Raw genomic sequence first — 23,868 nt, forward strand, 5'->3', positions numbered from 1 at the left:
GGGATAACCAACCATAAAGCAATTCATGTACTTGTCGCCTGAAGTAAGGGACAAGGTTGTAGCAACTACCTCTGTTTTTTCCAAACTACTTCTTTTCCTTCTCACAGACCTATACTTCCTCACCCCCTCAGCCCGAGCACTGGGTGTATCCGCCCCTTTTTTCTCCTTGGTGACGGTAGCAAGTACAAAACCCCTAGACGGAAATACTTACCGCCTGTTGTCTTTTCTCTACTATGATACCCGGGGAACGTCATCGCCAGTCACCAGGAGAAGACCCGTCAGCAGACGATTCTTCGGCATCCTTCACTCCTCACCCTTCATGAGGCCTTCCTATGTTTAGCCTTCAACTGTTTCATCTGTGTCTTTAATAAAATACGCCATCATAGATCCACGCATAAGACCTCCTCGATTCTTTTTCCGCCCTTCCCTCTCACATTTGGTGTCAGAAGTGGGATCCGGAAAAATGGAGGCAGCCTTCCAGAAGATGGCAGAGGGACAAGAGAAGTTAGAACGGATAATGGAAAAATTCCTGGCGGTAGCAGAAGAGGATAGGGAGAAACTGCACCTAACGCTATCAACACAAAGCCAAGCCCAAGAAAGCGTGATAGGGAAGTTGGCTGAAACCCTTAGCCAACCCCGAGGACATACAGGACTGCCATCGGTTGTCCTGCAGAAATATGTTGAGGGAGAAGATCCAGATTTTTTCTTTTCTAATTTTGAGCGCATGGCCCGAGCAGCTGCATGGCCCTTGGAAAAATGGGGCCAATATCTGGGTCCTCTCCTGTCAGGGGAATTACAAGCCGCGTATCAAGCGGTTAACCCTCAAGGACTCACCCCGTATGAGGAGGTGAAGAGCAATATTCTGGAACGATTGGGGATAGAGGACGATACTTACCGTCTACGGTTACGACAAATCAAGGAAGGGCCGCAAGAAACCCCCAGGGCTCTGGCCTATCGTATTAGGGATATGGCGGACCGATGGTTAAAACCACAAACGGCAACAAAGGACGAGATCATGGAAAAAATATATCTGGAGCAGTACTTGGCTTCGTTATACCCCCATGTGCAGAAATGGGTACGCCAGCATACAGGATTGACTCTGGAAAGGGCTATCGACATAGCCAGTGCCTTTAACAGGGCACAAGAACAACAGAAAGGGCGAGAGGAACATCCATGGAAACGGACAGGACATAACCCTGTCCGACCATCTAGACAGGCCGCTGTGAAATCCGAAACAGTCACCCTCTTGCCTAGTCCCATACCAACAACCGTTAAAGCCACTCCACCACAGGGACCTCAGTGTTATAATTGCGGGGCCTTCGGCCACATAGCTAGGGTTTGCCCCCAGAAAGAGGAACCCATGGAGGTTGGTTTCTCCCGTACCTACTATTGTAGTCCATCGAACTCCAGCCCTCCCTTTCATAAAGAGGTACTTGTTAATGGTGAAAAAAGACAGGCTTTAGTTGATACTGGGTGTCTACAAAGCGTCATACGACCTCAAGCCGTACCCGGAGGGGTTGCCCAACTCTCAGGCCATGTCAATATCCAATGTGTACATGGGGATACACGACGGTATCCCGCCACTGAAGTGCAAATACAACATGAACGGTCCATAAAAGCCCATTCCCTACGGGTGGGTCTGGTACCCCAACTACCTGAAACCTTAGTTTAGGTAATGATTATCCACATTTGCCAACATTGGTAAAAGAGTCTTGGACAGAAGGGGAGGAATGGAGGAATACAGCCCCCTTTTCACACGTACCAGACCAGTGTTTCACGGAAGGGAAAACAAAGAAAAGCGGAAAACTGAAAAAAAGAGAAAAGAAAGACTGGACCAGGGTAGCACTCGCCCATAAAACTGAAACACCTATTTGGCAATATGATAGTGGGTTTTTTTCTGCCCGGAGAGAAGATCCCACCCTACGTGAAGCCTGGAACAAAGCCCTAGATGAAGAAGACCCAAACCAAGTAGGTCCCCAATTCATTTTCAAAAAGGGATTGTTGTACAGGGTAGGGGGAAGAAATACCCCACATCAACTACTGGTTCCTCGCCAATATAGAGAAAAGGTGTTGTTCATGGCCCATAGTCATTTGTTGGGTGGACATTTCGGTGAGGAAAAAACAGAAAAATCCATTTTAGAAATTTTTTATTGGCCAGGTATTTACCAAGAGGTGAGGCGGTATTGTAAAGAATGTCCCATATGTCAAAAGAATAGTAGAACCTTACCCACGAAAGTCCCTTTACACCCCTTACCGCTCATCCAAGAACCCTTCTCAAGAGTAGGGATGGACATCATAGGTCCCTTACTCCCCTCCCGTAGTGGTTGTAGATTTGTCCTAGTGTTAGTCGATTATGCCACCCGTTTCCCTGAGGCCGTGGCTTTACGCCACCCCAATGCGGTTCAAATAGCCAAGGCCATGATTAACATATTTTCCAGGGTGGGGTTCCCGAGAGAGATCATCACTGATCAAGGGACTCCCTTTATCTCAAGGCTAATGAAACAGGTGTGTTTGTTATTGAATATCAAACAAATCAGAACAGCGGCCTATCACCCCCAAACAGATGGGCTCGTAGAACGTTACAACGCTACGTTAAAAACCACCTTAAAAAAACTTTTGGACCTTGAAACCCGTAGGTGGGAAGACATACTTCCGTTAGCCCTCTTTGCCATACGGTGTAAGTCCAAGAAGAGTACGGGATACTCCCCTTTCGAATTATTGTATGGGCGTCAGCCTCGCACCCTGTTGGACATGCTGAAAGAGGAATGGGAAGAAGAGCCCGAGGGAGTAAAACCCTTACCAGACTACGTCCTCAACCTAAAAACCCATTTAGGTCAAATTCGTAGTATAGTCACTGCCCATATGGAACAAGCTCAGGCAGCACAAACGGCCCAGTACGATAAAAAAGCCAAAAACCGCAGCCTGGAAATAAACGATTTTGCCTTGCTAATGATCCCCTCGTCCGATCACAAGTTGTTAGGACAATGGCAGGGGCCATACAGGATCGTAGAAAGAGTTACTCCAGTCACGTACCGACTGGAATTGGATCCTAAAAAGAAGACCCACACTCAAATATACCACATTAATCTGCTTAAAAAGTGGGAAGGGCCTATTCCTGTCTTAATAGGGACACCTACGGGCTCTGCCCCTTTGTTCCACCAAAGCATCGATCAGGATTTGCCAGAAAGACAGAAACACGACCTAGAGGCCACCTTACAACCCTTGAGTGCAGGATTCTCCTTAGAACCTGGGAGAACGACGTTGATAGAACATGCCATTACCACTGAACCCAATAGAAAGGTCAAACTCAGACCGTACCGTATTCCTGAGTCACGACGACAAACCATAGAACAAGAAGTACAATCTATGTTGAGAATGGGTATTATCGAGCCCTCTACTAGTGAATGGAACTCCCCGGTGGTACTAGTACCCAAGCCTGATGGGTCCATCAGATTCTGCATCGACTTTCGGGAGGTCAATAAGATTTCCCAATTTTATGCCTACCCCCTCCCGAGGGTCGATGAAATGGTAGAACGACTGGGTACAGCCCGCTTTATCAGTACCCTGGATATGTGTAAGGGGTATTGGCAGGTGCCCCTGAAACCACAGGACCGACATAAGACTGCTTTCTCTACCCCAAGTGGGTTATACCAATTCACGGTATTGCCATTTGGCCTCCATGGGGCCCCAGCCACATTTCAGAGGCTAATGAATCAGATTTTAAGTCCATTCGCCGCTTTTGCGGCCGCATACATTGACGATATTGTCATACATAGTACAACCTGGGAAGAACACCTCTCCCACCTTAGCGAGGTCATCCAAGCCTTAAGCAAACATGGTCTAACCATAAATCCAGCTAAAAGTAGATTAGCAGCACGTTCAGTGAAATATTTGGGGTACCTCTTGGGAGAAGGATACATAAAGCCACAGGAAGAAAAGATAGCCGCCATCACAAACATTCCTTTTCCACGCACTAAGAAAGAGTTGAGGGCATTCCTTGGAGTGCTCGGGTATTATAGACGCTTCATACCCAATTTCTCCCAAATGGCCTCACCCCTGACCGACCTACTAAAAAAAGAGACGAAAACCGAACAAGAACTGAGACAGCCCTCCCCCACCCTTACCACAGCTTTTATGCAGTTGAAGAACGCCCTCACATCTCGGCCTGTCCTACTGAGCCCGGACTATTCCCAGCCATTTATCTTGCAAACGGACGCCTCTGACACGGGGTTAGGCGCCGTATTGTCCCAATTGGACCCCCAAGGACATGAAAGGCCTGTCCTATATATAAGTAGAAAACTGTTTCCACAGGAAAAGAGGTATGCTGTGATCGAAAAAGAGGCCCTCGCCATCAAATGGGCTGTGGACTCCCTTAGGTATTACTTGGAAGGGAGGGAGTTCACCCTTTTTACGGACCACGCTCCTTTAGAATGGTTGGCCAGAAACAGAGGCCATAATGACAGGATATTGAGATGGTTCCTTGCCCTACAACCATATCGCTTTCAGACCAGACACCGTAAAGGGAAGGAGCAAACAAATGCTGATTATCTCTCTCGATACCCGCTAGATCCTTTTCTTGCTAGCAAGAAAGTTAGGGAAGGGGGATGTGAGGAGGAGCCCCCCTTCGGGCCCGTGACAGTCCCACAAGACCGTCTGTCTTCCAACGAGAAGGGCGCGCCAGTCCAGCAGGGGTTAACCCACCCGAACTCCTCTCCCCTACAGGAACGCCCCCTGACTGGAGCAAACCAATGGGATGCCACCTGGGACCATAGAAGGGCGGATTCGACGGTCCAGGGGGCGGTTGCGGAAGACGCCGGAAAGAAGGAAGACGGAGAATCGAAGAACGAGACCGACTACTGGGAGGATCGGCGTGCGAAGACGGAGGAACCGAGACCTGGAGAGGACGACGACGACGATCCCAGCCTGGTCGAGGAAGACGACGCTGTACCGGAATCGGAGTCCTGGTCAGAAGAGTGGTGGACGCCCCCGGAGGATACGTGCATGCCGCCGTAACTCAGGAGAGTTACGGCTTCTGCGGTACGTGGTACAGGGCAGAGGGTCGTAAGCGGGAGGGAGGTACGGCCATTGCAGTGATGTATTGAGTAAGGGAGGGGAGGGGGGACAAGGGGAGCACCGAAAGGCATTTACCTCGAGACTAGAGCACTATACCCTCTACCCTTACAGGCATAGAAACCGGGATAACCAACCATAAAGCAATGCATGTACTTGTCGCCTGAAGTAAGGGACAAGGTTGTAGCAACTACCTCTGTTTTTTCCAAACTACTTCTTTTCCTTCTCACAGACCTATACTTCCTCACCCCCTCAGCCCGAGCACTGGGTGTATCCGCCCCTTTTTTCTCCTTGGTGACGGTAGCAAGTACAAAACCCCTAGACGGAAATACTTACCGCCTGTTGTCTTTTCTCTTCTATGATACCCGGAAAACGTCATCGCCAGTCACCAGGAGAAGACCCGTCAGCAGACAATTCTTCGGCATCCTTCACTCCTCACCCTTCATGAGGCCTTCCTATGTTTAGCCTTCAACTGTTTCATCTGTGTCTTTAATAAAATACGCCATCATAGATCCACGCATAAGACCTCCTCGATTCTTTTTCCGCCCTTCCCTCTCACATCACCATTAAAGAGAACCGTTGGATATGTAACACCAACAGTGCACAGAAGGGGCTTAATGTGGCCATTGAATGGCAAACACTGGTATATATGTGTTAAATATTTGAATGATCGAACACTTCTTCACCTGTTTACGGTCGGTCTTTCTAACAACTACAATTTGAGAGTTATGATGTACAATTCTCTAATGTTGAACCAGTTTAACCTATGTTATTACTAGATCCAAGATGTCTTTTGTATGATCAGAATACATATGTTATTATATATAGAATATGGTGCTTAGATACCTTCGTCTATTTTGAACCATTACACAAAATAAAAAAATAATCGACCATTTACTTTTTTCTATTTGGGGATTAGTTTATATCTATCTTCTATATTATTTACACCCGTTCTAACTTATTTTGGAAATTATTATTTAAACATTTTCCATTATTATTTATTTATAACCTTGTATCCAAAATGATCTCTAACATAATCAGTAAGTTTTTTTTATTGCTCTGATATCGACAATGTATCTTGACATACAATTTATTCTATGTGCTAGAAATGGTTATAGTTATAATACAAATTTTTGGTTAAATTGGCGGGCACTCTAACAATAACATGACGCTTTGTTTATCTGCTGGACCTTCAAAGATGGCGGATGCCATTTTTTTGAAAAACTGGTTCATTCTGACACTTTGTCTATTTGCGGGACCTTCAAAGATGGCAGCCGACATTTTTTTGAAAATCTGGTTCATATTGTTATGAACTATGTCCGACATAGTAACTGTATTACTGTTCAAAAACTATAATAGGTATAATTCACAAATTAAATTTTTTCAATAGAAACTATAGAAACTGATGAATTTTGTATATTACATACATAAGAAGTCCTTAACTAATACAAATCGCCAATTCTAAGATGGCGGGTCCTTTCTTTCTGGGTTATTTAAATCTGGTGTATATCTGCACCACAAACAGGTTTCAACCATGTTTGGATCCCGCTCTATGTTTGTGAGACAGACGCCATGGCGATGTAGAAGAAGTAAGTCTTTATTAATCCTACCGTTATGGTTTTTGTCTGCTATCTGAATCAATAACATCTATTACGGCTACAAGATATGCAGTTTTTGTTACTATTTAAACATCCATTCTGACCTAGATCTGGTTGTTCTTTTCATTGATGATCGATTGCAATATTTCTTTCCGCTTCTTTATTAAAGAACTCTATAAGTAAACTCGGATTTGTTGTGAGTTTCATACAATGTGTATGCATATATGAGTAGAGGTGGACCAATTTGCATACATATTTCATCTGTCTACTAAGACACCAGTATTTACTTTGGTGCATCCATTCCGTAAACGAAGGATAGATTGATGGACACAGACAGACCTCCATGAGGAGCTCTCAATTGCTAGAGTAATTTTAATGTGCAAAATAATTGTGCCACATGTTTATAAAAATCTGCTGAATAGATTTACACTTACATTTTAATTTGACTCAGATGAGTACTATACGATATCTTTAGAGACAAAGGGTAATGCATTGTTTCATATATCTCTCCCAAGGAATTCATTTCCTTTGCTACGAATGAAGCCAATTTATGACAAACATTTGTAAGTGTTACCTATCTGTTGAATGAAAAACCTTAGATTTATTCTCCGGATATTTTATTCATTTGAATTAATTCAAATTCATTTGACACAGACCCTAATCTGCCGTCTGCAGAAATCCACTGTGTGACTATAATTTCTCACTCGATCCTTTAACCAGTGAGTTCTCTATAAATTCTTTCACAGTGAGACTGTGTGATGTTTCCTTCTTGGTTGAGCTACAAACACACTCATTTATTTTCATTCTTATTTTTATTTATTTAACAACTGGGACTTTGCTGGATACTCCTTCACAATTTATAAAATTTGATTTATTACACTGACCTGGGTGGTCTAACATTACATCATTATAGTACAATTCAGTAAGCTATATTCAATGTTGTTGTTATTCTAGAGGGGTCAAGAAATTACTCAAGATTAACATTCGTCCTGAAGATGTTCTCATTGATATGATAGAACAGAGACCGAAACGTCGACGCCTATCCCATTCTTCTTTTGTACCCATGATTACCCATAATTAATTAGTCTTGTCTTGAGTTCTGAATCCTATGTTTAGGGCAGACTCATCCCATTGTAAAGTAAAGTCCAGGGAAGGGAGCATTGCAAATCTCATTATCATAAATTTTTTCTTAATGGTTACATAAAGGATTCGAAATAGGGTTGTTCCTGTTGTACATCACAGGAGTTTAACACCAGCCACCCTTGTGCTAACCTGGCTAGTGTCATTTTATCCTCCAACCGACTTTTCAGCCGGATACATTTATTCACTGCTTTCTTAATACTTGTTCAACTTGAATCCAGTTGCCATAGTTTGGTTAGGCTGAGGTTCTCAATGCTGTCCTACAAATACTTGGTGAAGTATCCTTTTACTCTTTGTAGGTTAATTTCAGTCCAGATATGATGCGACATCGAGTCAATAGGAGCATTCCTCATTTTGTGACAGAATCTTAAGAAGGCCCCTTGTCTGTCTAAAGACTGCTTTAGAAGAGAAAATTAAAGTCTGACTTGCGCATACGAGGCAGACCTTTGCAATTGAAAGACTTGTATATAGGTCTGTATTGTAGTATCTTGCGAGTTAACAATAATGGAACCCCTTTGGTTCATAATGAAGTCCATTGAAATATGACGTAAGGCTAGGTAGGGTGTATTGCAGTGAAGGCTGCTTCAGATTCTTGAGTTAGCAGTTACACGCAGAAGAATATGGGGGCATATATACTAGGATGGCGATAATTAAACGCAAAGCGCGCTTAGCGCTTGTTTATTTATCGCCGTCTATCACTGGAATTTATCGCCCTGGTAACGCGTTATTAACAATGCGTTACTCCAGGGCAATAATATTCCAAGGAAATGGGCCAACATCGCTGGAAAACCAGCGATGTTGCACCCAAAACGGAGATAGCCTTGGTGACACGACCCTGTGGTCGTATCACCATAATCCACCTCCCATGCTAGCTATGCCTTAGTCAGGAATTTAACAGGCGTTAAATTCCTGCGTTAAGGCATAGTTAACGGATTTGAAATATCGCTACCCCTCGTTGATGATATCACGAAGCTGGGGTAGCGATATTTTCCCATGGTGTTTTGCCAGGCATGCCTCCTTTGCATCTCATTAGAGATGCAAAGCGAGGCATGAACAAAACGGGAGCTGAATCAAGCAAACACGCGCTGGCGTGTCCTTGCAAATAATGCGATATAATTATCGCCGCTTTTTGCCCAAAAACAGACGCTAAAGCGGCGATAATTATATCTTCAGCCCTTGATGATATGCCCCATAGATGTGTATTACTAAGCTCCATGTGTAGTATAGTTATTGGCAGGTAACCTAGCTGGGAAGATGCTACAAATAGCGACGAGATAGGGGATAAGTAAACCAAAGATTGATGGTGCTCTCTCAGAGAGTTTGCCGTGGTCCCGGCCAACTGCTCGTGCATGCCATGTGTGCCGTCATCGAAGTACAGAATCAACACTGAATGCATGTGCAGTCAAAGTGCAGTTCCAGCCATTGGGAAGCAGTTGAAAATGAAAGTATCTATAGACAATCTACACACTGTTGGTCGAGAACTTGTTGGTCAGGGTAGACATAAAGATACTGCACTACTAGGCAACATAGACCCATACCTAGTACGGAGTGATAATGCTGCGATTACAAGTGCTGCCAAGCAAAGATTAACCCAGTGTTAAAAAGTACAAATCAACAGCCAAGCGCAAGATAACGCTGAGATTATAAGTGCTGCGAGGAAGAGATCCACCAGGTGCAAGCAAGTGCACAGAGACGCCAAAAGCAAAGTGACGTAAAGGCAAGAAATAGTAGTCTGCTTACCAAAAGTAATTACAAAGAGTCTTCATACTCAGCACTGGGCAGAGCAGACCAAGGTGAAGTGCCCAGCGTGGTGCCTATGGAGACGTTCATTCGTGAAGAGGGTAGCCACCAGAGCCACTGAGTGGGGCTCAGAACAACTCCCCAGGTCTTTGAAGAGTGAAAGTCAGTGAGGAGGGCGGAATAGTGGCAGATTGTTGTTCTGATGGCAACCAAGAAGAAAATCACATTTCTAGTGATGATCAAGAGGCCAGTACTTCACAAGGACTCAGAGACAACGAGGTAAAACAGTGGCAGAAAGACTGCCACGTCCCGCCTCAGAAAAGTTCCACACTGGTCTACAATGCTGCCGCATTCCTGGAACCACCAACATCATTCAATACTGCAAAAAAAGCTAAATATTGGCAACCGATGGGCTACGTGGATAGAAACATCTGAAGATTTCATTGATGCACTTGAAGGGACTGATAACATATACCACAAAATTCTTGCTGGCAATGGTGAAAAGGAAGTCATAAAGAAAATGCCATGAACTGACGAAGAAATCACATACCATCAGATTGAAGAAACTTGAATCTCAAGTTCAATCGAATGCCCAATCTTTTTTTTATATTATATTCTTTTTATAGCATTTTTAAAGACAGTTACAAAGCGATAAGCATAGGCAATGTATTACGAAGCAAGTATAATCTTCAACAGGGCTCATATAGGACAGTCGATCTTGTAACCAATTGCCGTACCACGCCTAATTTCTTCCCAACAAAAGCAAAGAAAACCTATCAGGGAAAGTTAGGCGAGGGAGGGGGTACAGGACCACTCAGCATGCAGAGCAGGCTAAGAGCTTGCAAGTGTGATACCAGCAGCGCCATCAGAAGCGCTCGAATAATGCACCAAGTGTGGTGACCCTGAGCGGCTACATCCCAAGGGTGTGCAGACATTGGGCACCTCTTCTTTTATTCTATTGCTTGAACAGCAGGGGCAGTGCCTTCCCCATCCCTCCCAGCCCACGTGCCCAAGTATATCCCCAGGAGGGAACAAATGTCCTTAGGACACGTACACCGACATCTCCTTCCAATAAGGCTTAAGCAATGAGATTGTCTTGACAGTGCGCTGCATCTTTAAGCCAGGAATCCTTCTGCAGGACCGGGTGACGTCCCCAATGCATTCCTACTCTCCTCTTGGCTAATAATAGCAGGAGCGCATTCAGCTTCCACTGCTCCAATGAAATCTCCTTAACATATTGCAGCGGTGCAACTCAGGCTTCTGTTCTAGTCCCAGGTCAGTCATCTCGTCAATAATGTCGAATACTGCTTGCCAAAACCTCCCCCCTGCTGGGCAGACCCAGGATGAGTGTAGAAAATCAGTGCATGTTGCTGAGTATCAAATGCAGTGTGCATCATCTAGGAGAGCCATCTTGTGTAGGCTTTGTGGGGTGCAATATAACGTGTAAATATTTTAAGTGGACTAAGAGCAGTGATCGTCGGGCAGTAGCCCACGCGCTTGGGCGCAGCAGAAGCGCCACTGCTCCTCTAAGATGGGATTGTCAAGGGCATCAGACCCAGTGGCGGCTGGCCCATTAGGGGCGTTGAGGCAGCACCCCACAAAAGAATCGGGCAACAGGTGAACAGGAATGTAAACAGACGAATTGACAGCTTACAATTCGTCTGTTTACATTTTCGGGCCCGCCTGTGCGCTTCATTGGTGAAAGTGCGCTGTGCGCATGTCACGCACAGCGCACGCAGGCAGAGACGAGCAGGAGTTCAAAAGATGGTCTGCGCATGTGAGAGAGGAGCAAAGCCCCTCACTCACATTCACAAACCATAAGGTTTGTTGCGCATGCCCTGTGTAGAGCAGGAGTTTGAAGATAGGCTCCTGCTCGGGCAGTGATGCGTTTTGCGCAAAGTCGCCCCATGCCCTATCAAATACCAGGACAGAGTAAACCAGGTTCAGCCGCCCGGCCCCCCAGTCTCCTAATTGGCAAAAGAAAAGAGCGGGGAGAAGTTACTTCCACCACGTTGCAGAGCAGACGTGATGCGACGCGGGACCGGAGAAGATGCCTGCTAAGTTCTTTTATTAATTAAATTAACCCCCCCATACCCTCTCCAGTCATGCCGGCCGCGCCTGTATGAGATGCTTAAGCCTTATGAAAATAACGAATGCCTACAATGTGCCACTAAATTGCTGGTTATGTGTTAACCTGAGGAATCACTGTGTGCAACCACTTGCACTTTCAGTCTTGCCTTTGTGATAATGTTTTGTGGCAGCTCTCCATATACAATAACGATGTGCCACACCGTACACTCGACGTATTATTTGTTTTATAGAAAAGATGCTACTGGGCAGCCAGGTTGCAAGATACTGCTAAGCACAAGAAAGCAAACAATGGGTTATGTGTTTCATTAAATTCACATGCCGAAAGTTTAAATTGGAGCGGAGAAGCGTCACTAGGGAAAACGGGAAAAATAGCCAGAGACAGAGATGAACTAATCTGATTGACACAGCCACTGGCACTGACAACTGTGTGTTGTATTAAATGGTCGCACTGCCGACTCGTTTTCTGTTTGAAAGGCACTAGTGTTTAATATGGCCTAAAAAACGCCTGTGTAGTTAATATCCGTATTGAATATTGTGCAAAACCTGGGAAGTGATGTTCAAAATCAGTGGCGTAGCAAGGGTGTCTTGAGCCTCACTGCAAGTAGTGAAAATTAATACGCTTCCTCAAGTAAAGTCACCAAAACAAACGGCATGACAAGCTTTGCTCTGCGCATTAATTTTTATAAATCTAAAATCATTTGAGACATGGTCCATATTTACGAATTACGCAGTTCATGTTTTTTTTAATAAAACTGGCTTTACACGATATTTCACTGGCAGAGATGGCCCAAATATCCCTGGTTTAAAGGTGCAATGCTGTTCAAAATGCACCATTTGCCTACTCTTTTTTCGGAATTTTCTCGGGGTGAGAACCTCCCGGGGGTTTGGGTGCTCTGGCTATTGTTTTACCCCTTGCCACTTTCAAATGTCACCAGCCGCCACTGATCAGACCACGTCTGTTGAGCGCAGCGTGTACGCCCTGGGGCTGTGGCTTGTATATCTGCATATATTCTAGTGATGAGCCTGAACGGAAACAGATTTGTAAGGAAGGCCTCACAGGCTTGAAAAGTGTGTGTGGGGGGGTCCAGCAGGAAACGAGTCATGCAGCCCACAAATCGCAGATCACAGCTGGGAGTATGTGAATGTGTCCCAACACAGAAGCATTGTGTCCCTGTAGGGCCGGCTGAGGGGTGATGAAAGAACTCTGTGTAAACGTTGCCCATGGTTGTGAGGTGTAGTTTGCGCAATTTAGTGCCTTTGCCAGAATCATGCGTGAATGGGTAATGCAGGGTGGCCTATCAAGGGAATGGAAGCTATATGGGCTCTCTTTCGCAGCTCATCCCACGCCCTCACCGTGCATCCCACCGTGTCTAGCCAGGCCCTGGGGCACCTCGAAAGCATTCAAATTGGACATGGGGTGCATGATCATGTTCGGGCGAAAGGGGGTCATGAATCTGAACCGGGTACAGCCAATAGTGCATGAAGTGCGCCTGCGCACTGAAGTAGTAGAGGTCCATATCTGCTGCTGCCAGCCCACCCTGCTCAAATGAAAGCATGAGGACCTCCCAAACAAAAATGGGGGGGTTTACCGGCCCACACTGGTGCCCCAAGAGTGAACGGAGATGGTGCCTGAAGCGTAGTGGCAACTAAAATGGCAGATTAATAATCCACCCGCTACTCCAGCCAGTCCATCAGGTGGTCATATTCAGAGCACCACAGAGTTTCTAAATTGCAGCTAAGCTAGACCCCGAGATACTTGATTGTTTCTGTTGCCCACCATAGGGGGAACTCTGAGGTCAGCTCCTGGGTTGCAGCTGAAAGGGGGAAGACCACTAATTTAGCCCAATTGATGGGAACTAGTTAGTCCGCCAAATCTGGTGAGTTCCAGAATCAAGTGTTCCAAATTGTCATGGGGGTGTTTGGCATACAAGGCAACATCATCTGCGTACGTAGAGACCAGTAACACTTGGGCGTGAAGGCCCAGCCACAGTGGGAGAGGTGCCGTTGAAGGCGAGCCGTTAGTGGTTCCAGCGCCATGGCAATAGGAATGGGCAATGAGGGACATCCCTGACGTGTGCCTCAGGAGACCGAAAAGGCAGCAGTAATCAGGCCATTAACTCAGAGGCGGACCACAGGTTGTGCATAGAGGAGCCGAACGAGTTTGATAAACTTAGGGCTGATGCCAAGCCAAGACAGCAGAGTGAAGAGGTACGGCTATTCAAGTGAATACAATGCTTTTATGGTATCCAAGAAAATCACATCTGCACTGAGGCTGGGCTCGATGGTGTGCAGAAGTGCAATAAATGTTCGAAGGATGTGGGAAATGGAACGCCAAGGAACAAAGCAAGACTGATCAGGTCTAGCCATACGCAGAAGCAATGGGAGAAGTCTTGATGTGATCACCTTGGCGAGGATTTTATTATCTAGGTTAACCATGGACAGCGTTCTGTAGGATTCACATTTCTGTAGATCCCTCCCAGGTTTTAAGATGGTAACAACGAGCACCTCGAATAAGAAGGGGGGCAGGTGCCCCTCTCTAGGGACTCCTCGTAGACAGCAAACAGGGCAGAGCTAGAAGACCAGTGAACTTTTTATAGAATGTAGCGGGCGGTGAGCCTGACCAGGTTCGGGGCTTTGACTCCGTATCGCACCTATCACCTGCACAACTTCCACAACCGTGAAAAGGCTCATCTAGGAACCTGTGGTGTCTGTTGCTCAGCCACAGCAGCTGTAATGAATCAAATAAGGAGGCCAGATGTGGAGGAGCTGTCTCCTGAGTCATCTGATATAGTGGGGAATAAAAGTTAGTAATTTCTAGCTGCACTGCCTCCATTCCGCAGCCACCCAGTCTCCCTCGGTTCTCAGCTCCATGATATGGTCATTAGCCCAGGGCTTACGTAACATATTCGTGAGTATCCTGCCTGTCCTGTCACCTTCACAGTATCACCAGGCATGGGTCTCTCTGCCCAGGTAATGCGTCCTCCTCTGAGCGGCTTCCTCAAAATTGTTACGTTTGCTGCAAATAAAAAGCGAGTGTGGATCCGCTTTGGCCGGCAAAGAATCAGATCTCCAGAGTGCAGATCTCCCATTCAAGGCACAACAGGTCCCCACGCAATGCCCGCAACACCCCGGCCCGCTTAACAATGCACAACTCATGAGTGACAGTCCTGAATGCCTCTCAAAATACAGAACTGAAGTCCACTGAACCAGCGTTTAGTGTGAAGTACTCCACAATTGCCGCCCGACACCCTCAAGGAATACCTGATCCCAAAAAAGTCACAAAAGCAAGGCGCTGGATTTAAAATCAGAAGGGGAGAACTTAAGTACCACCGGGGCATGATCAGAAAGAGTGCATGGCATGTGAAGGACATCACTGGTCCAAGCAACAATATCTTGTGAAACTAGCCAGTAGTCAATGCATGACCAAGTAAGCTGAGCAGGTGTTATACACATACCCTTTTCACTGGGTCAATAAGGTCCTTTTCAGTCATAAGGGAGTGCAGTATGGAAGCAGCATTAAAGTGAGGCCACCTAGATGCACTAGTTCTGTCCACCTGTGGGTCAAGAACAACATTGATGTCCCTACCCCATAATGTAGCCCCAGGCTGCCAACCACCAAACCTCAGCAAAAAAAAAACAGGATCGTTCACATTGGAGCTGTAGATAGAAATACGTTTAAACTGGTGCCCTTGCAGCGTTCCTTAAACTATCACATATCAGCTAACCACTACAACAAAGGGGGCCCCTGAGGGCGGATAGCAGGCAGGTCGGACATGGAAGCGAGAACCAAAACAACAGTCAAGAGAGACCCAACCTGCCTGGGAATGATATCAGGGTGCTCGTAATGTCACTAATACATTAGAACATCGCTTAACTAACAAGACAAGTCCCCCAAATAGATAGAACATTTAATGAGAAAATATATGTATTTTTTCATTATTTACAGTATTTTGTCAAGGTTTGCAAAAATAACATATAACATAATTTCATTGGTGCAAACAAAACATATAAATCGAGTCTCACATTCACACATTCAGAACATACTCACAACCACAAATACACACATTCTCATACGGGGAACAACCTTTACAACGCAACTGTTACAACGCACTACACTTACAACGCATAATCCATTACAACGCACTACACTTACAACGCATGACACTACAACGCATTTTTAAAAAATACCTTTACAACGCATACCATTACAACGCCTACCATTACAACGCATAATATTACACTACACTATCCAACACTTACCCTACTGTTGCACCCCCTGGAGTTAGAATAGTAATTTTTACCCCTATACTATCCAACACTTACCCTACTGTTGCACCCCCTGGAGTTAGAATAGTAATTTTTACCCATATACTATCCAACACGTACCCTACTGTTGCACCCCCTGGAGTTAGAATAGTAATTTTTACCCCTATACTATCCAACACTTACCCTAATGTTGCACCCCCTGGAGTTAGAATAGTAATTTTTACCCCTATACTATCCAACACTTACCCTACTGTTGCACCCCCTGGAGTTAGAATAGTAATTTTTACCCCTATACTATCCAACACTTACCCTACTGTTGCACCCCCTGGAGTTAGAAGAGTAATTTTTACCCCTATACTATCCAACACTTACCCTACTGTTGCACCCCCTGGAGTTAGAATAGTAATTTTTACCCCTATACTATCCAACACTTACCCTACTGTTGCACCCCCTGGAGTTAGAATAGTAATTTTTACCCCTATACTATCCAACACTTACCCTACTGTTGCACCCCCTGGAGTTAGAATAGCAATTTTTACCCCTATACTATCCAACACTTACCCTACTGTTGCACCCCCTGGAGTTAGAATAGCAATTTTTACCCCTATACTATCCAACACTTACCCTACTGTTGCACCCCCTGGAGTTAGAATAGTAATTTTTACCCCTATACTATCCAACACTTACCCTACTGTTGCACCTCCTGGAGTTAGAATAGTAATTTTTACCCCTATACTATCCAACACTTACCCTACTGTTGCACCCCCTGGAGTTAGAAAAGTAATTTTTACCCCTATACTATCTAATACTTACCTTAAATGCAATTAAATATTATGCGTTGTAATGGTATGCGTTGTAATGGTAGTTTTTAAAAATGCGTTGTAGTGTCATGCGTTGTAAGTGTAGTGCGTTGTAATGGATTATGCGTTGTAAAAAATGCGTTGTAAGTGCATGCGTTGTAAAAGTGTGCGTTGTAACGTCATACATCCACTCATACACTCTAACCACTCAGGAGCAATTCATCATTCGTAATGTGGTCAAAGATCCAGCTTGATTCAAGTTCATGTACAAAAAATCAACATCGTAAGTAGACTTCTGTGCGTCCTCTAGTTGTGGGAGATGGAAATATGCGGAGGCCAGACGTTCTCCAGCGCCAACGAGGCGCATCTTTCCTTGCGTCCTACATTTGACCTGGTCGCCCTGATGAAGGTGTGACCCACATTGGGTTAGACCCCCGAAAGGCGTGTTGGTGCTGGAGAATCTCATGCCTCCGCATATTTCCATCTCCTACAACTAGAGGACGCACAGAAGTCTACTTACGATGTTGATTTTTTGTACATGAACTTGAATCAAGCTGGATCTTTGTCCACATTACTAATGATGAATTGCTCCTGAGTGGTTAGAGTGTATAAGTATGTGTGTATTTGTGTTTGTGAGTATGTTCTGAATGTGTGAATGTGGGAACCCGTTTATAAGTTTTGTTTGCACCAATGAAATTATGTTATAAGTTATTTTTGCAAACCTTGACAAAATATTATAAATAATAAAAAATACATATAATTTCTCCTAAAAGTTTCTCCTATCTAGTTGGGGGATTGTCCTGTTAGTTAAGCAATGTTCTAATGTATTAGTGACTTTACGAGCACCCTGATATCATTCCCAGGCAGGTTGGGTCTCTCTTGACTGTTGTTTTGGTTATCACATATCAGCTGCCACAGAAAGAGTTGCCCTTACGGAGGAGCACTGCAATCCCTAGTGCAGTGAGCTATGTATTTTTCCCCAATCCAGCCCTCCTTCAGGCGACCCAGTGTGGTTTCTGTCAGTTGTATTTCTCGTAGAAAGCAAATACCCGGCCCATGCCGCTGCAGGTATCCTAGGACAAGGCAAGCTTTACGTCTGTCATCCAATCCACAGACATTCCATGTAAATGGTGCCATGACAGTCTGTATATGTGCATTGCTAGATTAATTATTGGACCCCTATGGGTGTTAGTACAGCGCCATTGGAGTGATGTGTGTGCTCTGAGTGGGGGGAAGTGAGTAGAAAAAGGGGAAGAGAAAGGTGCAAAACAATCAAGAACAACAACCCATCGTTTGTGCCGCTCACCCCACACTTCAGCCCCCAACCGGACCAAATACATCCACCCCATCCCAAACAAGGTCCCAAATGCCAAAAAGAGAATACAATCGGGGAATCATCCCCGGGGGACAAGCCAGAGTCCCAGCACACTCTGGATGAGAAGGTTGACACTCAACGCCCACCAGCTAGCAATTTAACTATGTCAGATCAATCTACGGATCCAACTGGCCCGGGGCTATTAATGTCATAAACATTTTAAGTATTGTCATCGAGCCAATCTGAGCCAACCATGGCATGCAGTCAAGTGCTAAATAGTGTTTAATAAAACATAAGTCTTAATCATTCTCGGCATTGTTAGATTCAACCTGTGATCTGGTTGTCGTCAGAGGGATGTCTTTAAAAACTTGGTGGCCGCCTTAGGATCAGTAAATTATGTGGTCTTCCCTGCATGAAAAAAACAAAATTTAGTGGGGTAAAGCAGGGAATACTTTGCATCTGTTTTTATGAGAAAGCGGTTGACAGGTATGAAGTCTGTCCTGGCTGTCTGCACAGCAACTTTGATATCCGGGTAAATGTAGACATTTGACCCTTGGTCGTTGAGGGCTTGTTGATCTCTAGCAAGTCACAGCACTGTGTTTCTGTTGCTATAATTTAGTAGGAGAGCAATTATGGGTCGTGCAGGAGTACCCGGCAGGGGACGTGGACCTAACAATCTGTGCGCTCTCTCAACCGTCAGCATGGCAGAGAGCAGCATAGACTTCCAAATGTCCCATTGCAGTGGATTCAGATATACCTATGAGCTTCAGATTGCTCCCCCATGAGCGCACTTCGAAGTCTTCATTTTTATAGCGGGTGACCTCTAATACTTTTTCCATCTGCAGCATCTTCTCGCTCATCACTTTATCGTCTTTGATCGTTGATGTGCGAATTTCAAGTTGAGTAATGCACTCTCCATGGTCATCAACTCTTTCTTTGAGGCGGTCGAATCTGTCTATCAGGATATCTATTTAGGTATTGATGGCTGTCAGGCTGTGCCTCAAGTCTAGAACCATTGCTTGAATGTTTGGCTCCAGAGGGGCGTCCTCTCTCCTTCCTGGGCAGGAGTGACAATCCTCCTTTAACTGTTCCGTCATTTGCGTCAGCAGGTGCTGGTCGAAGGATAGTTTTGATTGTTTCTTATCAGTTTTCCACATCATAGAGGTAATGGGGGGCAACTGGGGAGCTATGTTGACGGGCTGTCAGTAGTGGACTGATGAGCATTCAGCATTGTGTAGTACCACCGGATCCACCACACCCCCAAAAGGACATTTCAGAGAGCCACAAGCAGACCATGCAGTTCCGACAGAGTTCGCGCAGTGAAATTGCACTTAATGCACCAGGAGAGGGTGCCATTATGTTCACCCCACAGGGGCCTGTTCCCTAGGGTAGTTTGAATAGGGTCCTGCCACTCCCCTTTAGCCCTGGGAGAAGGGCACGAGCAGGCCAGCAGCCAGTCCCATAGATGCTGATGGTATGTCTTCCTGCTGGTGCTATAGGCACCTGAGGGAGTGAAGCAGCGCTATGCGGCATTCATGAGGTGCACAGAAACAGCAAGGCTCAAGGGCTAACAATAGCACTGCAATTGGTCTGAGTGTCAGGTTAATGAGGTATCGCAGTGTAGACTCCTGATAGGGGCTCAATAACTGTGTAATGCCACACTTCCACAGTCATTTAGAGCAACAGGGCAGCTCAGAGGCCTAAGGCTGTGCAATGAGCAGCAGCCCAGATGAGAAGCGGGGCAACAGGGAAGCCCAGAGAACGTGGGAGCAGGCCCTACAGTAAACTCAATGAGGTGTGCTATCCGTCCCCACGTAACTTAGGCCTGAGCTGCCCTCCATCCCCGGGCCCAAAGCAAGTCCCAATCTTACCTGAAGGGGGGGTGAGTCAACCATGTCAGACCGTCTACTCGAGTCAGTGCGGGGGCCATCCAAGGGCATGTCCTCTGCAGATGCCCGCTTCACCAGGCAGGCAGCATCCAGAGCCCAGTATCCTCAAGTGATGCAGCATCCCTCATGTGAGGCACGCCCCCTCACCACTCAGCTGCCGCCACCCTCCTGGGTAGACAGACTGCACACCGGGACTCGCGCTGCACTTGGTCTTCCTCGGTCCCTCCCTCACATGTGAGGTCCTATGGCCTCCTCATACAGCAGGTCGCACTCAGCAATCCACAATTTTAAGCCTGCGGCCACAGCCACACCTCCAGGCACCACACCTCCGGTCCCTCACTAGTCCTCACAAGAGGACATGGCAGTCGTCAGCAGATAAGGCACTGTTTCTCATCAAACCGGGAACTTCCAGAAGGTAGCAGGGTCTCTCTCACATGTTCAACGTTCTGCAGGTGCCGATGTCAGTCCCTGAGGTGGATAATTATGTATGTATGACCTCTGGTCAAAAGAGCCTCACAGAGTGGTGGCCATTTGCGGCTGGGCTCTCTAGTGCCCCCCTTGCCCCAACGTTGACTACAAAAGATATATTTTCAGTCAAGAATGACATAAAGTTGGAGGGACGATCGATTAATTTGTAGAAAGACTTGACACGTTCATCAAACACTATAAGTTCAATTAATTTAACGATGAAGAAGCTATAAGTCTCAGAGTCATTGATGGATGCTTGTTCAATTCATTCAGAAGCCAAATGCTGAGTCTGGAACAAGTATTAATAGCTGCTAGAGCTGAAGAGCATGCCGATCAACAAGCTGCTGACATGGAGGCTAGAGGTGCCCAGAATAAATCAGTCATGATTGTGAAAAGTAAGTCAAAACAAAAGACTGAAGGACACAAGGTGCTGTCTACTCATTAGAAGAAGTTATGTTTTAGATGTGGGTTTCCGTTTCCACACAAAGACAAATGCCCCACAATTAGACCGATATGTGATGGCTGTGGGAAGGAGAATCATTTTGTGACAGTGTGCAAAGCAAAGGGAAAAACAAGTGTGTCATGGCACGAAGACAAAATGGCCACCGGAACGTTCCAGAAGCAACTTTGGACGTATACACACAAGGCCCAACAGAGACATAAAGTATGACAAATCAACACTGAACGAAGTCAATCCTCATGTAAATCATTGTCAAACAGTTCTTTTACATCAGTTTCAAGTGAAAGTGAAGAAGATAGTTGGGCTATGTTGATGTTTACCTCAGAAAAGTGTGTGCCTGGTGGTCTGGCCACATGTGAAGAAAACTGTCCAACAAAAGAAAGTCGACATGCCAAAGTACCAAAGTCATTCAAACATTGTCCGAAAATTACATTGTAAGTAAATGGTTGTTTGAGACCTTTCATCGTCGACAATGGTGCATGGATAAACATTATGCCTGAGGAGAAATGTAATGGATGGCATTCTTTACCACGACTTATGCCATTAAAAATCAAAGTGTATGCTTTGGCTGCGTTGACACCCATAAAAAGTCAAGATTCATTTGTAGCAACAATGAAACACAAGAAAATGAAGGCAAGCAGCCATCCTTGAGCTTCAAGGGACAGCGTCAAGTGCCTATCTACTCAGCTTCTGCACAGCTGCTGATATGGGACTGATTTCCATGAACTACTACATGAATGTTCACCTCCCTATTCCCATTGCTGAATTGTCATGGGTCACTTTCATCTCCAACCTGTATGCTGGGAACGGCGTAAGGGTGGAATGTAAGGGGACTACTAAAGAAGATGAGTTTTCTATTGACGCCCCTTCGGAGAAAACCATTGAAATGGCCATTAAGGATATGCGTTCCTCTGGAGCAATGGGGCCTGATGAACTTCCCATATCGGTATTGAAGCAGGATCCTGTCATATGGAGCAAGATTCTTTTTCCTTTATTTAGATCTTGCTTCATTAGTAAAACCGTGCCCTCTTCTTGGAAAGGGAGCATATTGGTTCCATTATTCAAGAAGGGCGATAGGGATAAGCCAATGAATTATCGCCAGATAGCCCTTCTTGATGACATTGGAAAAGTTTTTTCCAAATGTCTCCTATTGCTAATTACTGATTGGGTTGATGTGAATCAGATATTACCCCTTGAACAAACCGGCTTCCGTAAGGGGCATGGTACATTGGATAACCTTACAGCCCTTCAGGTTATTTCGGACAAATATATAAGAGTTCGGGGAGGAGGAGTGTATGCGGCTTTCATTGATTTCTACACAGCATTCGACAAAGTTGATCGTCCCTTGCTGTGGAGAAAGCTATCTGACTTGGGCATGCCCCCTCTTCTATTAGATCTGGTGCGGTCTTTACACACGGACACTTGGTGCAGAGTGTTACAAGGTGGAGAAAGGGGTTTATCGCGGGTTATTCCCTCCATTAATGGATTAAAGCAGGGTTGTCTACTGGCCCCATTACTGTTCTCCCTGTACATTGCTGACCTTCCTGCTTCGCTTTCATCTTGTGTTGGCATAGCCCCGGTAGTGGGGGGATCTTCTATTTCTTGCCTTCTATATGCAGACGATATCCTTATCCTAGATTTAACACCTAAGGGATTAGCTAATCGTCTGCAGGCTTTACATCTTTTTGCAGAGACCCACTACATGAGGATAAATGCCACAAAAAGCAAAATTATGTGCATTACAGGGAAGAAAAAATCTAAATCAGAGAATTTTGGTTGGTCAGTTGGTGGTCAGAAATTGGAGGTGGTTAAGACATATACCTTCTTAGGAAAAATAATTTCGGCCAACCTGAGTGAGAAGCCTCATATTGATCATAATTCCCGTAAAGCCCTGTCCCAAGGCAAAAGTCTGAGCGCCCTTTATTCCGCCACAGGGAGAAGACATTTTGCTTGTTTACTGGAGGTCTTTAGGGCAAAAATTCCATCAACCCTCCTGTATGGAATGGAACTGGTTGACTTAAAGCACTGGGGTTTTCTACAGACGGTAGAAGGAAAATTATTAAGGTCTATAACTTCTCTCAACCCCGCCTGTTCTGTGGCTGCCTGTAGACTTGAATTCGGTCTCCGTAGCAGTTGGGCGCAGGGCCTGTCCGCTCTAGTACGATGGGTTGCCAGCCTGGCTAGAGGAGAAACGGGGACTTTGAGATCCCTTCTCAAGGGGGAATTGCTGGGTAGTTTAAGAGAGTACTCCCAAATTGTTAAGAATTTTAGAAAGGCTGTGGCACTTCTTGAATTGGAAGAGAGTACCCTTTTTACTATTTCTCCTTCCCAGCTAAAATCACTTTTGAAACAGGCTTCTTGGGCTCTTTGCTTCTCGTTGGACAAGAAGCCCATGCTAGGAAAGAGGGGTGGTGATCTCCTTGCTAACACATTCTCAATGAAGCTTGCTCAACCCTATGTCACCTGGAACCTACCACATGTTGTTCGGAGATTTTGGTTCCTTCTAAGGCAGGACTTGCTGCCCCTAAATACTCTTTTGGCAAAATGGCATGGGTCTTCTCCCACATGTAACTTTTGTAATATGTCTGCTCAGGATCGTTCTCATGTACTGTTTATATGTCCTGCATTGCGTCCACTTCGTTTGAAGTGGTTAAGACCAATATGCTTGCAATTGGGTATCCTCAATGTGAATTCTTTTTTGCAGGCCTTATATATTCCTCCAAATGAAATGTTTTGCTTCAATATTTGTAACTTTTTAAAAGGTTTTTTAGATATTTATTGATGAAATATGGAGGTATGTGTCACTGATTATCTTGTTCAGTGGAAAATGCTGTAGCTGTCAATTTTACTTTGAAAATGTGTATTTGTATTTGTGTATCTTGTTTTATGTGGACCTCTTTGGAGTGCCAAAACATAATAAAATAAATTGAAATTGAAATTAGTAAGTCAGTTCCCTTCATTGTTTCTTGGTTTGGGAAAGCTTAAGACTATGAAAGGAAAGTGGAGAAGTGTAGCTCACTGGTTAGAGGAG

General features: G+C 45.2%; 1 protein-coding gene across 1 annotated transcript in view; it reads left to right on the plus strand.

Annotated features, from left to right (window-relative positions):
* The first annotated feature begins 6,622 nt into the window (after positions 1-6,622).
* The window catches only part of LOC146861032 (putative methyltransferase DDB_G0268948), a 145,794-nt gene continuing 128,548 nt past the window's right edge, over positions 6,623-23,868 (plus strand). The window contains exon 1 of the mRNA XM_085645037.1: positions 6,623-6,659. The gene's annotated coding sequence lies outside the window, so the exon portion shown is untranslated. The remainder of the gene's footprint in view (positions 6,660-23,868) is intronic.

Source organism: Triturus cristatus, chromosome 3_1 (assembly GCF_964204655.1).
Source record: "Triturus cristatus chromosome 3_1, aTriCri1.1, whole genome shotgun sequence".
NCBI classification, from domain to species: Eukaryota; Metazoa; Chordata; class Amphibia; order Caudata; family Salamandridae; genus Triturus; species Triturus cristatus.